Here is a 14,950-nt window from a genome sequence, read left to right as displayed (position 1 = left end):
GTCACAATCCTGCTTCACCCATGAAACAGAGCATTCCTGCTTCTTGTGGAAAGAATCTTCAGCAACTTCCATTTCCTAGTCTCTAGGTGTTCTGCAACAGCGGGAAGGTCAGGCAGGCATTTCTGAACACCAGGAGGCTGCCTTTTCAGGAGCTCTGAGGACTGTCATTTCCCACTCCTCCAACACCACATGTGCTACATCCATCGGGAGACTGCAAATCACAGAAGGAAGGAGGGCAGGGAGTTTGCGGGTGGGCAAGACAGAAAGAGATGGTATGGGGAATTTTAAAGGGCTGAGCTCCCAAGCTCGATGCTTTGACAGTGAGGAAGAAAGAAGAAATCTTCACAGCAGTGCCTGATGAGGGTTTGCATTTCTCATTTATTCCACTAAAGAGAGCGAGGCACTCGAAAGTAGGAGAAAATCGGCCTTGGGACAAGAGGCACATGACAGAAGTGATGTTCTGGGCCATTATCCCTCTCTTCAATCAAGCTTCTAGGATTTCATAGATTTTTATGTTGGAGTTCCAAGTAAAATTTTTTTCTGGAAAAATGTTCTGCTGAAAACCATGACAGTTTTTCCTACTGGACTTTGGGAATTGGGTCGTGAGCTATTACAGCCACCTACTCGACTGCTGAATTCATGAAAAGTGGAGCTGGGCCATCTACCCACTCCTCCGCCCTGTAGTTAGTTTCTGTATAGAACTAAGTGGAAAAGGAGGAGCCTGACAAGGGACAACTGAAACCCCAGGGCAGAACACAGGAACAGAAATATCCTCTTAAAAATTCAGAGGAAGAATGTAATGATGAAAATTTATGGCAAAACCCAAAAGAAGATTTTAGAAAACTGGCCCCTTCAATAAACACAGCTTCTATGAAATACAAATAGAAAATCATGAAAAGAAACAAGATGAAAAGGGATAGAAGGAGGGCAAGGAAACTCATATATTAGTGATAAGATTAAGATCATCTGAATTGGAGGCAGTAAAAAACTAAATTAATGCCCAGAAAATTCAATCACTGACATGGGGGATAAACTCTAGCAGTCTTTACAAAATGCAGAGGAAGTTGGAAAAGTAATAAAGATTATGAGAAAGGAAATGATCTACTCGTAGGATAAATAATAGAGACTAATTCTAAGCAGTGTAGGCTATCCTAAGAATCAAAAAGAGGGTATGGAAGCAATAAAACACAATTGAAACATTGCAGAGATTTAAAAGAAATTTATAAGGATGTGAATCAAAAACAAAACCAGAAAAGAGGAAGAAAATATAGGTGAGTGTTTCTTTGACGTTAGGAGGGGCGACAACTTTCTAAAAAGATGAGCAACATCAGCAACAGAAAATGCATTTATCAATGGACTTGGATAGGTAATTTTTTTTTAGATTAAACAACATTACAAAATTGAGATAAATTACAAATTTGGGAAAATGTCTATGACAAATATGACAGAGAGTTAACATGTTTCATATAGAGACAGCTTTTAAAACTAAATAAGAAAAATACAGGCCCCCTCCAATAAGAAACTTGGGCAAAGATCATAAATAAAATAATTAAGAAAAGACTCAAATGACTAACAAATATTTGAGAACATATTTAATCTCCTTAACAATGAAAGATATGCAAATACAAAACAACACTGACATACAAATGCTTTTACATTTGCAGTTTCTTTTTTTTAAAGATTTTATTTTTTTTCCCTTTTTTTTTTTGCCCCCAGAGACCCCCAATACATAGTTGTATATTCTTCGTTGTGGGTCCTTCTAGTTGTGGCATGTGGGACGCTGCCTCAGCGTGGCTTGATGAGCAGTGCCATGTCCGCGCCCAGGATTCGAACCAATGAAACACTGGTCTGCCTGCAGTGGAGCGCGCGAACTCAACTACTCAGCCACAGGGCCAGCCCCACATTTGCAGAGTTTTTAAAAGTTATAGTACTTAAGTATTCAAGGTGATTCTGATGGAGTTGGTTTTTGAAAAGCACATCTGATTAGTGCCGGTCTTCCCCCATTTGAAGGATGCTTCTTATCCTTTAGGTTTCAATTTTACCTGCACTTGCTCCAAGTTTTCTCTGACCACGCAGGCTAGGTTATGCTCTCCTATTATCGTTTTCATTTTCATTGCACCTTACACTTTGTGACATTTGTCTCAACCTTATTGTGATAGTTTGCGTAATTTACTTATCCAATATTTGGCACCTCACTGAGACTATAATAATAACTAAAATTTGTATTGAGAATTTACTTTTTGCTAGGAAATATTTAAATGCTTTTATGTGTTTTATCTCATTTAATCCTCCCAATAACCTTATAATATAGAGTCTTTAATTGTGCTTGTTTTGTAGAGGAGGAAATTGATAAAATTTAGAGAGGTTTAGCACCTTGTCCTAGGTGATGGGGCTGGTACTTGCCTCCACGGGCTAGAAGCTACTGCTCCTGCTATCAGAGCTGCAGGTGTCTTTTCTACACCTTTTCCATCCAGATTGATCATACAGAAGCAAAGCCCCCTCCCTCCAGAAGGGGATTGGATCTCTCATTTTCTGAGCCTCAGGCAGCACCATAACTCCTTCTTCTGGGGCTATACTAGCAGATCAAGGTTACATCTGAACGATATAAAGCAAGTGGCTTCATTAGAAAATACTCAAAATTTGCCTTTATTTTTTTGGTTTGTTTCAGGAAGCAAAACTTTTCTCCATGACAACCATCTCCATATTTCGAGATGTCACATTCTACCATAAAGATACAAAGCAAGACTGGGGCTATTGAGGAATTCATGACTCAAGTGTGCAAATCCTTTCTTGAATCCAAAGGAAAATATCTTGCCGCTTTCATATGCTGCTTTGTAAATGCCAAAAAGATAACGAGAAAAGCCACTTTTTTGAGGATACGGGAGTCGTTAGAATTATTAAAAGTTAAGTCAAGTGAAGATGGGGTTATCGCCCATGAATTTCTTGGATGGGGTGAACTGGTGCTGGGGTCTTCAAGTTTGGAGGAGAGAGGGGAGTGGGCAGCTAGAAGAGAGAGAGGATTTTCTAATTAACATCTGGAGACTTCTTCTATGAAGTGCGTAGAATGGAGACACTTCTATGAACCTCTAATCTGCCACAACCCCCTAAATACAGGATTCACACTGAAAACAAAGCAGCTCAGGGCACTTGTTTAAGAACCTGAGCTTTGGTGTTAGAGAGGTCTGAGTCTGAGTCTGAGCTCTGTAGCTTTGTGTCCATGTGCAAGTTTCTTAACCCTATGAGCCCAACTCTCCTGTAAATTCGGGGTAATAAAAGGGACCGCTTCAGAGGGTTGTAATGAGAGGTACATGAGATAAGCAAGCAAAACGCTTAGCATAGAGCCTGGCATGTCATAGTTTTTGATACATGTGAAGCATTGCTCTTTCATAGTGGCAACGTGACCTGCCAGTGCAAACAATCCTTTCCTTTATATCTTAATTATTTTTCTTTATACCTTAATTATTTTTTATGGAAACATTCTAAACTGAAATGCATATTTTCCAGGCGTATTAAATAGACTTTTGCTTTTGTTATGCTTAATATGCCTCACTGTACAAACAAACAATGCAGGAGTCTGTAAAGTTGACGTCAAAGTCTGCCCAGTCTGCTCCTATTCTCCAGGCAACCACTCTGACAGTTTCTCAACTTAGAATTTTCCTGAAAGTTATATCCAATGCTGTGATGCAGGGATGTTCTCGTCTGGAGCTGTGACAGTGTGCGGCGCAGTGTACTCTTAGACTCAATGGCCCCCGCCAGCCAGCTCCTCCAAGCTCCAGGCTAACTTCTTGGCTTTTCTGCCTCTCCCTTGATGTCAGCCTGTGGCCCTCCCCTCCTGCTCTTTCCCACGTTAGTTGGGGTTTCTAGTCTCCTTTGCTTAGAAAACAGAAAATCTAGTTGATTATGAGAGGGGGCTACTAGGATTGTGATTTCAGATGTTTCAGACACATGATAATACATTTCATATATTTCTAACCTTATGATTCTGCCATAGGAAGAGGGGTAGTATCTCAGGAAGAGTCCTCGAGGAGGAATCCAAACATCTGGTTTCTAGTCCTGGCCTGTGTCAACCTGGAAAGTCACAGAACCTTGCTAAACCTCAGTTGCCCCATCTATAAGATGATATTCCTTCACTAATTCATCAGACTTATGGTTGACGATTGCTTCTCTGGGTCAGGCATCTTTCTAGGTGCTGTGCATACAGCATGGAACAAGACAGAAGGATATTTCAAGGTTTGATTCTGGAAGTGGGAAAAGAGGTGATAAACAAAGTACATGGCCCAGTTCATCTCTGATAGTGCTCCCAGATGGTGCTGTGCAGACAGTCAGACAGGGAGGCAAGATAGAACGTGACAGGCTGCCTGTCTCCCAGGGTTGGCAGGCCTTCAAATAAGTTCATCAAAGGATTTTGAAAACTATAAAACATGATATAAAATATAATTTAATTCTTAGAAAACAAGAGAATTCATACATTTGTAATACTAACCACCCAAGATTCTGTGATTCTCAAGGAAAGAGCTGTGCCTCAAAGGAGAAAGGGGCATCTGGATGGCATATGACTGAGAAACGCTGCTTTACAGTTGATAAAACACTTGCTCATACTTGTCTGAATCTGCCCCCTAAGTTTTCAAAATGTCTCCCAAGTATGGTGGCAGAGAGTGATATAAGAAAAGGAAGAAGTTTTCTTTTATATGACTTAAGCTGGACCCCTACCGTTAGCCTGGTACTGGAACACATGCCAACAATAAATTGGAGGGTGAAGCAGAGCCCAGAGCTGAAGCTCTGCACTGTCCTTTTGCAGTGCAACCTCTCAAGTGTTCGTTTACTGCTCATTCAACTTTAATGGTAGGAGAAACCCAAAGCAAAGTGCTCCCACCGCCATGATGAAGACCAGCGAGACATTGCATGAAGCAAATCTGGTAATATGATAAAGGCACACTTGCGTACTTCAGTTTAGGATTTCCATTTTACTGGGCTGGAAGCTGACCATTCTTTCGAACATCTAATGGGGTTGGTATCACTTTCCATCCTTTACAGATGAAAAAACTGAGGTACACAGTGCAAACATCTCCAAAATGGGTGGTGGAATGTACTTCTTGGTTTAGCAGCCTCCTTTCAGGCCTCCCAGGAGCTCAGGCCGCACTGGTCTTCTTCTTGAGTCCTCGGGCCCCATCACCCTTTTGCCTCCGCTTTGCCCGCCCTTTGTTCATTGTGCTCTCCCTCCAAGCCTGCTAGACTCCTTCCCCATCTTGAATACAGGTCCTCCTATTAATTTTTCGCTACTGTAGCACTTTTCTTCTAGGCACTTATGAAGAAATATTATTATATTTTCAAACATGTTAATTTGTGTATTGTCAGTCTTCCCCCATCAAGAAGTCACAGTTCATACCTGTTTGGTTCACTGCTGTATCCCCAGCATCATGCCCAATGCTCAATATATATTTGTTGAATGATGAATGGAAGAAGGGAAGGAAGGAAGGCCAACTCATCACTTTTTATTTGAAGTGTCATACATAAAATAAAAATTATTTCCTCTGATATTGTATTATGAAAATGTTCGAACACATAGAAAGTTGAAAAACTGCGTAGTATTGATTCAACAACTAACACAAATTAAGAGCTATTGATTGAAGTTTATTTCAAGGAAAACTGAATTTCAAGTTGGGTTGGTCTGTTGTGACACAGATAGGCATTGGACCAGCAATCACTACCAGATGCTTCAGGAGTTGTCACTGTCAAAGAATTGGTTCTACCCTATGCGGCCCAGAAGCAGCACCTTGGACAGAAAGCTACAGGTGCCCACACACAGAGCTCAGGCTTTTCTTCCCAGTTCTTGGTGACATAAGATGTGGGGGAGACAGGGACAAGTCTGGGCCTGGAGGCCTAATCAAGGCCTCATGAGGCTCTCTGATGTGGGTCGAATTACTCCTCTTTTCTGAGCCTGTTTCTTCTTCTCTGAAATGGGGATTAATATCCCAGGTCTGACCCCCTCATCCCTCACCAAGATGGGATGATGGGAATCAGATGTTGGACATCGTCCTTTGTCAAAGTACAAAGCACAAAGCGCTGTTAAAATGTAAGGGATTACTGCAGTCGAGGGCGTGCACAAAGCATCCTGGTATCTGTTTATTTTCCTTCTCGCTCATTTGCACCGTTAATGAAGAATTCCAGGTTAACTCCCAGCTGCTGTGATCTGGCAGGACTTTGGATCCCGGCCGTGCGGCTCCTCCTGAAGACGTGGAGTTGAGCCAAGGGCAAACCTGAAAGGGCCTCTTGGACAGTGCTCACTCCCCGGAAGCCAGATTGCTTTGAATATTTTGCCAAGTCTCTTTCCCACTCTTGGAAGAAGATTTGAGCCAAAAGAATATAGGAATGGCTGTTTTTGCCTGCCCCGTTCGCCTCCCCTGGCTGCAGGATTTCTGTCTCACATCCACCCTCCTACTCCCTTTCTTCTCCTCCCACCCAGACCCAAACTTGTAGAGGACCTTTTGCCCTGAATTTCAGCAGGAAACACAACCAGCAACCAGATGTCTGACTTTTTCACCCCATTGGCAAGGATTAGCCATCTTCCCTGTAAACTTCCGGCCTTTCCTCGCCGTTAGATCTTTCAGCTTCTTCACGGTCCGTCTCCTTTAGCTCACACACATGAACACCCTCCAGAGGAGAAACAAAAGGGAGCCTGCAAACTGCTGCAGACATGCAGAGTATTTGTACACCCTACTCAGTAAGTGGCCTGTGGGGGATGTTGGAGAGGGCGCGGGTGGGGGTGGTGGTGCAGGGAGCAGTTCAGCTCTCCGATTCATTTAGCCTATCACTAAATCCAGATCCAAGGAAGAATAGGTGGCCTTGATCAAAGACAGAGATAATTAAATAAATTCACAAAGTAAAATAACACACAAAGGAAAATAAGTGCAAACTCTGTTACCATCAAAGTATTTGGGGGTGAAAAAATAATAGGTAAGGCAGCTTTCTCAGCTTCCAGAATAAGGAGAGACCCAGATCTTCTTTGACACAAAGCAGAGGACTTTGGAACCGGGTGAGACCTTGGAGGGCAGCTCATCCCGTTCCTTCACCTTCCAGGTGGAGAAACTGAGGCTTTGCCTTGTTGGGAAGGGCTTGCCCCAGATCCCTTGGTTGATGGCAGATCAAGGATCCACTCTTGGCTCTACTTGTACCTCCCCTGAGATGTTTCTGGAAAAGCCTGGTGGCAGTCACAGGTCTGGGGTTGGCCTGCCTACTCTTTCTGCCTCCTGTCCTTCTGCTCTTGGAATAGTTGACTGGGTCTGCTATTCAGGGGGCACTCTGATATACAAGACCCAGCCATGGAACAGCAGCAGCCACAGTGATGGGGCTTTTCTCGCCTGTGTCCAGCAGACATCCAATAAACACCTTGAAGGGAAGGAGAAGCAGAAGCCTTTCTTTTTTTTAAACGTAAGAGGAAACATACCCAGAAAAGACTCTGGTTTTCAAGTCAGCACTTGCGGACTATCCACAGGCAATAAGAGCAAGTGTTTCCCAAAGAACTGCATGGAAAGCAGGTGGTCATCACAGGAAGGCTTTAAAATGGGATTTTAAGGAATTATCACTCAATTGCACAAAGTCTTGTGCCCCCTCCTTCCCCGTTTGTATCTCTGTTTACTGGTATAAATCTCCATTCTACTATTCCTAGATGTGTGACTTTGATCAAGTCACTGCCCTTCTCTGTGCCTCAGTTTCTTTACCTATAAGATGGGGAAAATAGTAGTTATTTGATAGACTCGCCATGGGCATTGTGTGAAATGAGGGCTATCACACTGAGCGTGTAGTAGATGTTTAATAAACTTCAGTTCTCTTCTCATTCTCTTTCTTCTGTAATGGAAGACGATAAACGTGTCCCTTAAGGAGTGGGTCCCAACAGAGCAGGAGGGTGCCATCTTCAGCAAGTCCCATAGCACTTTGCCTCCTCTCGCATCTGCATTTTTGTCCTGCAGCCTCAGCTGCCTCCAAGAAGAAAGACTGATCTGGACCTTGAAGGATGTGTCCAATCTGTCTAGGTGGCCAGTGTGCCTCATCCTGGCAGTGTCACTGTGGGAAATGTGTGACCCTTCTGTCCCGGGCCACAAGCGGGGTTCTATTCTGATGTTTCTAATTGTTCATGTCACAAAACCTGAATTTTTCTTCTAAAAAAAGAAAGAAATCAGGGCCCCAACATTAATGTAAATGAATTCCAAGAGGGGCCTGCTAGCTTGGGCTCAGAACAATGAGTTAATTGAAAGTGGTAATGAGAAAAAGCAGCTGACACTCATAAACCCAGGGGCCAACAAGCAGTTCAATTTCTGGGCAGCGGGTGAGAGCCAGGCTTTCTAGCCAACCAAGATGTCAAGGGCTTCTGAAAATAATTGCCCAAGGAATACCGGGCGGTAGGCAGAGACCAAGCTTGTCTACAGATCCTCTCACCTGGCTTGGAGCCACCTGTGGTGGCTCAGCGCCCAGTTCTTCAAGCCCTGAGAAAACCCTGGGCTTTGAGGAAATACTTGAGACCTAAGGACTTATCTGAGAAAGGTGCATCTCCAGGCCTCAGTTTCCCCGGCTGTCAAATGAGCACTTTAATACCTGTCCTCCCAGCCTCCCAGCACTGTTTTGTTTGAACATCAAGTAGAATGATATATTTGGAATGCTCTATAAAATAAGAAACTTGTTGTGCAAATAGGAGAGCTTAGAGTGAGCTGGGGTATTAGACTGCCTGGTTAACTCAGGTTAGATTCAGAAAATAATTCATACCTGGTAAGATTGATGAGAGAATTAAACATATTAAATATATATGCACGATGTATTTGGCCTGGCAGCTGATGTAGGGAAAGCGCTGCACACATGTCACCTGTTATTTGAGATGAGTCCTTATTGTCAGGGTTGCCTTGTGTTACAGTGGCTAAGCTGAGCTCATGGCCAGAGGTCCCGTTTGGATTTACACTTTGCTTCTTTTTCTAATCGTGGATCAAAGGCCCATTCTTCCCACAGCAGTCCTGCATCATACAAAGAAGGGCAGGCTGAATAGACAGAGAAATGGGGAATTTTAAAGACAAAATGATTCATAATGCAGCTGAGATCTAACCAATCGAGATACCATTTCTTTCCAGAGCTTGACAATCACACTGTACCACGAGCTTGTTGCACGCTTGTCCCTCTGTAGGGCCAAGCAGGGATGTAATGGAATCCTCAGTGAGCCCTGGACCATTTATCTGGACAACTGATGGAGTCCAGGGCATAGGAAACTGGGAAATGTGATTGTGTGTGTGTGTGTGTGTGTGTGTGTTGAGTGGGGATGCAGAACATCCAGTAAGAAAAAGTGGTATGCTCCTCGGATAAGAGGGAGGACACAGGGTCTCCCTGGCAGTCTGTCCACCTCCGTTCTGCCTCTGTCTGACTCTCAGGGCTTCTCAGTAGTTTCCTTGGACCACCTCATTACCCACATGCAACCCCAAGTGGGACTTTACAGCAGGTGCTGAGTGGTGTCGCCCCTCCTGTGCTGAGCACAAATCCCACAGCAAGTGCAGCAAGAGAGTCCGCGTGGCTCTGTCTTACCACGTCCTTCATAAAGCCAAGGACTACACTAAAGCACAACCGAGTAACTCACTCACTGCCAGTAGGAGTGAAAGTTGGCACAACCTTTTTAGGGCACAGTTTGGCCGTATTTGTCAAAACTAAAGATGCGCCTCCCCTTTCACTCAGCTTTTACTTCGAGAAATCTGCTGCACAGAAACATGCACGCACAGGCACAGAGGCACAGAGCCGTCTGCTGTAGCGTGCCAGTAATAGAAAGGGCCTGGAAACAACCCAGGTGCCCATCCAGATGCACGAAGATGCAAGGATGCACACTACACCAGGTTTGTAATCACGGGAAAAAGAGAGAGAGAGGCCATGCAAAATCTGTCTAAAATATTGAGGGGATTTAGTACATGGACTACAGTGGCATGAAATGTTCCGAATATATATTAAGTAGAAAAGGTAGATTGCAAAATATTAAGTGTAGTGAAATCCCTCTTGTTAGTATATGCACAGAAACAAGGTCTGGGTGAACAGACACAGAGCTATTGACATTTGTTACCTTGATGGAGGCGGGGGGAGAATACAGGAGGGTTGCAGTTTCTATATTACTTATTTCTTAAATTCTTCATGATGAAGATGTATTAATTTTGAATTAAAAAAACACTAAAGATGATTAAGGAAATACGCGTCAACAAATCTGAGGGAAAATAAATCCAAGGTGCTGAGGGTACACGCTTGGCCTTTGGGACATTCAGCTAGGTTGGAATGCAGTTTCAAGGATCCCGTGAGGTGGTTTGATTTGGGATCTTTTGTGGGATCTTCGGTAGGCAGTGGTCAAATTTTGCTGGACCTGGAGCACCGGCAGCTCAAGGATCTATTCCCGCATTGAGGGCGGCAAACACTGACCAACTTCAGAGCCAAGAAGCAGTTTGTCCGGCTGCCTGGATGCAGGCACAATCTGTCCTGTGGAACTGGGGGGCAGAGAGGCTATGGTCAGAGCCAGCTCCCCCTTGGGAGCAGATCTGGGTCTGAGCCAGCCTGGAAGGAAGGGCTTCCCTAGGGCCCGATCCATCTCGCAGGCTGGGAACTCCGCACAGCAGGTCTTCCTTTCCGTCCGTGCTCCCAGAGGCCCCAGAAAAACTTTTGTGTTTCCCCTTCTGACTCTCTAATTCCTAAAATTTTGGTTCCAGGTGAGCTGGATAAGAAAAATCTGACCACACACTGGGGACCGTCAGTTCTGCAAACCAGATGGCCGAGCAGGCTCTGCTTGTAGCTTCTCATGGTCTGCTGGTTCTCACCACTAAGGAGGCCTCCTCTCCAGCAAGATGTCATCAACAGCACTAGAACCAAAGCTTCCTGGGTATCGGGAACAGAACACATGCCTCTATTGATTCAGTAAAATCAGCTGGACGTATAGAAAACGTGGTGTGGTGTGGGAAGTCTTTGGTCCCCTTAATTCTGCCTCATCCAAGAACTTCCACCATTTTAATATTATTTCTGAGGAAAGGCCAGAACTCTCATCTGAAGCTTTTTGACATTAAAAAGATTTACAGGGGGTCTTGTGAACTACCCTTGAAAATCTAAAAAATCACCCATGGAAGACGGCATGTGACCTATTCTGTGGATTTCCAGAGCATTTACTTCCCTGTCAATCGTGGGTGTGAGTTACAAGGGAAGGGGGCACACCTGCTGTGGACCAAGCCCAGTGCTAGCTTCCAGGGATACATTGGTGAACATCAACAGTCATGTCTACTTTTGTGGAGCTTACAGACTAGTGAGGGAGATGACCTTCAGTCAAGTAATCTCCATCCTTAGTACATAATAGCAAAAGGGCATATGTGCTCTGACAAATGAAACAAGTTCTGTGGGAACCTAGGATGAAGGAACTGCTCTAGACTGGGGGTCAGGAAGGGCTGTCTTGAGGAAGTGGTGCTGAGATCTGAGAGGTGAGTAGGAGTGGACAAGGGTGGAGGGGGTTGGGGAGTGAACGCTCTTGTAGACCCCCAGACAGAGGATGGTGCTATGAACAGGGGGACAGTAGGGAAGATGGAGAGAAGTGCACAGGAATGAGAAGGGGGCCATGAGGAAGAGAAAAGAAATGATTTTTATGGAGATGCACATGACTACCACCACCACTACCCCCAGCTCACATGCATGGACACACACACACACACACACACACACACACACACACACAGCATCTGAATCTTACCCGGAAACAGGCAGAGGGTAAACTTGTCAAGACCAAAAGATTCCTCACAGGGCTGGATCTCTCTCTTTACTAAACTAGTTAATCCTTTGCTGAGAGAGAAACTAAGAGTTGAATTCACTCAAGTGCCTGCTAATTAAGAAACTATGAGAAATAAAGATGAAGAATATCTGAAATGAACATAAGAAAAATGTACACGTGACTGCCTAGTTTTAATCTTTGTCCTTTTTACTGGACAGGAATCTAAAATGCCAGACTGTCTGGTTCAATACTGCACACTCCTTGTCCGGACTCCTGGGCCTTCTTCCTTCCTCAGGAAACCCAGGCTATTGCCCACGGAGTCAGACTCCCAGACCCTTTCCCTCTTGAACCTAAAGAACTCTCAACTCAAAGCCTCGAGACCTCTCGCCGCCAGATAACCCAGGCTTCCCCTCACCCTTGCACACCCTGGCTCCTTTCCCTCTGGTTGACTCAGAATACCCACTTCCTGATAGCGCCTGCACCCGACCTCCAGCCTCCTCTCAGCCATGCAGAGCCCTCCTCACATTCATCTCATGAATCCCAAGCCTCTCATCCCCTCACACAGTTCTCCTTCCTGGCCTGATGCTTCACTCCACCATTTTGTTTTCTTTGTCTGAGCTCAAACTCAAAGGCCCCTCTGACCAGATTCCCCAAGGCTGGAGGCTGTGAGTAATGGGAGGGGAACAGGAAGGACTCTCTCAAGACTCCTGGGCCCTCCCCTACCCCCCACGCTCTGCCCCCTTTCTCTCCATGTCTTTCTTGGTGGCCAAGCTCCCATCAGAACCAAGATCCAAAGTGCCACTTGGGGCAAGGAAGGGCGCTGTGGGTATCTGAAGATGGCCTCTTGGAACTAGAATCCTGGGGCTGTTTGACCTGAGGAGAGCCGCAGGCAGAAGGCCTGGGCTGAGGGTCGAAAGCACCTCACCGTGAATTCTGCATCAAAGGAGCAAATACCTCCTGGGAAGAGTAGCTTCCAACCCGACAGGGTTTCCTAGTCTGTCACCTTCCTTCACGGATTCAGTGGGCCACTGTGTACCTGCTCTCCTTGTGGGGGCACTGAGATGATCAGACCAGAATGAGGCCATGGTCATCTGGGTTTCTGGAAGATGAAATAAAATATGAAGAATTCCCTTTATAAGGATAAGAGGTTCTTAGCTTCTTGGAGATTACAAACCCTTAGAATGGGTGAAGGGTCCTCTCACCAGAAAATTTTACATGTGCAAAAGTGCCCGAAGCTCTGCGTACAGCACAGGGACCCCCTGCAGAGAGTCAGGAGAGTGCCGGGACTTCCAGGGAAGCTGGAAGCCATTTGGCAGGCAGGGCACCTGAGTCCCCTTCCCCAGGCCACAGAGGGCGAGGAAAACCTGGCCTCATCCTGGGCCCAGTCCCCAGGTCCTGGCTGCAGGGCAAGAGCAAGTGAAGGAGCACTTTTCTTTTTCTCTCTTGGGGACAGTGTCATCACATAGGAGCCCTTCCTTTCTACTGTTATTTAACTTGGGGCTCCTGAGCAAGAATCTTTCTCCAGGTCCAGAGGGAGTGAAGTGCTATTTCCAGCGCTTTCATAAGGCCAAAGGCTATAGAATTCACCTTACAGGTTTGAACTAATCTGCTGACTCCTGAATGGCCAGCCAGACCCAGGGCTTACGTGGGTCCATCGAGAGGAAAGGGCATCCTACATACACATGTGCCCACACACACATAAGGGCCAAGCGACCCGTCACCACCTTGAAAACTTGTCTGGGCTCCAACCTGTGCTGCAACACTGACTTGGGCAAATAAATGAAGTCTCCACAATTAAAACAAACCAACCAAAAAATCAATGGCTTAGAATGTAAGCAAGGTTTGCGGGAGACCTGGTTTAGTCCAAGACTTCTCTGCTCATTTAAAACATTTACGATGACCTGAAACCATAAAGCTTCTAGAAGAAAATATAGGCAGTACACTCTTTGACATCAGTATTAAAAGGATCTTTTTGGACACCATGTCTTCTCAGATAAGGGAAACAATAGAAAGAATAAACAAATGGGACTTCATCAGACTAAAGAGCTTCTTCAAGGCAAGAGAAAACAGGATTGAAACAAAAAAACAAACCACTAACTGGGAAAAAATATTCGCAAGTCATATATCCAACAAAGGGTTAATCTTCGTAATATATAAAGAACTCACACAACTCAACAACAAAAAATCAAACAACCCGATCAAAAAATGGGCAGGAGACATGAACAGATATTTCTCCAAGGAAGATATACGGATGGTCAATAGGCACACAAAAAGATGTTCATCATCACTGATCATCAGGGAAACGCAAATCAAAACTACACTAAGATATCACCTTACACCCATTAGAATGGCAAAAATAACCAAAACAAAAAGTAACAAATGTTGGAGAGATTGTGAAGTAAAAGGAACCCTCATACACTGCTGGTGGGAATGCAAACTGGTGAAGCCACTATGGAAAAGAGTATGGAGATTTCTTGAAAAATTAAAAATAGAAATACCATTTGACCCAGCCATCCCACTACTGGGTATCTATCCAAAGAGCTTGAAATCAGCAATTCCAAAAGTCCCATGCACCCCTTTGTTCATTGCAGCATTATTTACAATAGCCAAGATGTGGAAGCAACCTAAGTGCCCATCAACTGATGATTGGATAAAAAAGATGTGGTGTATATATACAGTGGAATACTACTCAGCCATAAAAAAGAATAAAACCATCCCATTCACAACAACATGGATGGACCTTGAGGGAATTATGTTAAGTGAAATAAGCCAGATAGAGAAGAACAATCTCTGTATGACTCCACTCATTTGAGGAATTTAAACATGTGGACAAAGAGAACAGATTAGTGGCTACCAGGGGAAAGGTGGGTTGGGGAGTGGGCACAAAGGGTGAAGGGGGTGCACCTACAACACGACTGACAAACAGTAATGTACAACTGAAATTTCACGAGATTGTAAATTATCATAAACTTAATAAAAATTAACTTAAAAAAACCCCTAAAAACCGCTTATGATGAACTCACCCTGCCCTGACTTGGAAGACAAGAAAGGGAATTATTTTCCATGTTAATATAGGGTGTTCCTCATCGATTTTTCCCTCAAAGTAATAAGAGAAAAACAAAATTGCCTTTTGTATGTTTTGCGTTAGAATTCAATTATTAAACATTTACTGTGGGTCTGCCGTGCACCACTATGTAC

This window comes from Equus caballus, chromosome 14, assembly GCF_041296265.1.
Source record: "Equus caballus isolate H_3958 breed thoroughbred chromosome 14, TB-T2T, whole genome shotgun sequence".
Classification (NCBI taxonomy): domain Eukaryota; kingdom Metazoa; phylum Chordata; class Mammalia; order Perissodactyla; family Equidae; genus Equus; species Equus caballus.
Note: the sequence above shows the minus strand (reverse complement) of the source record.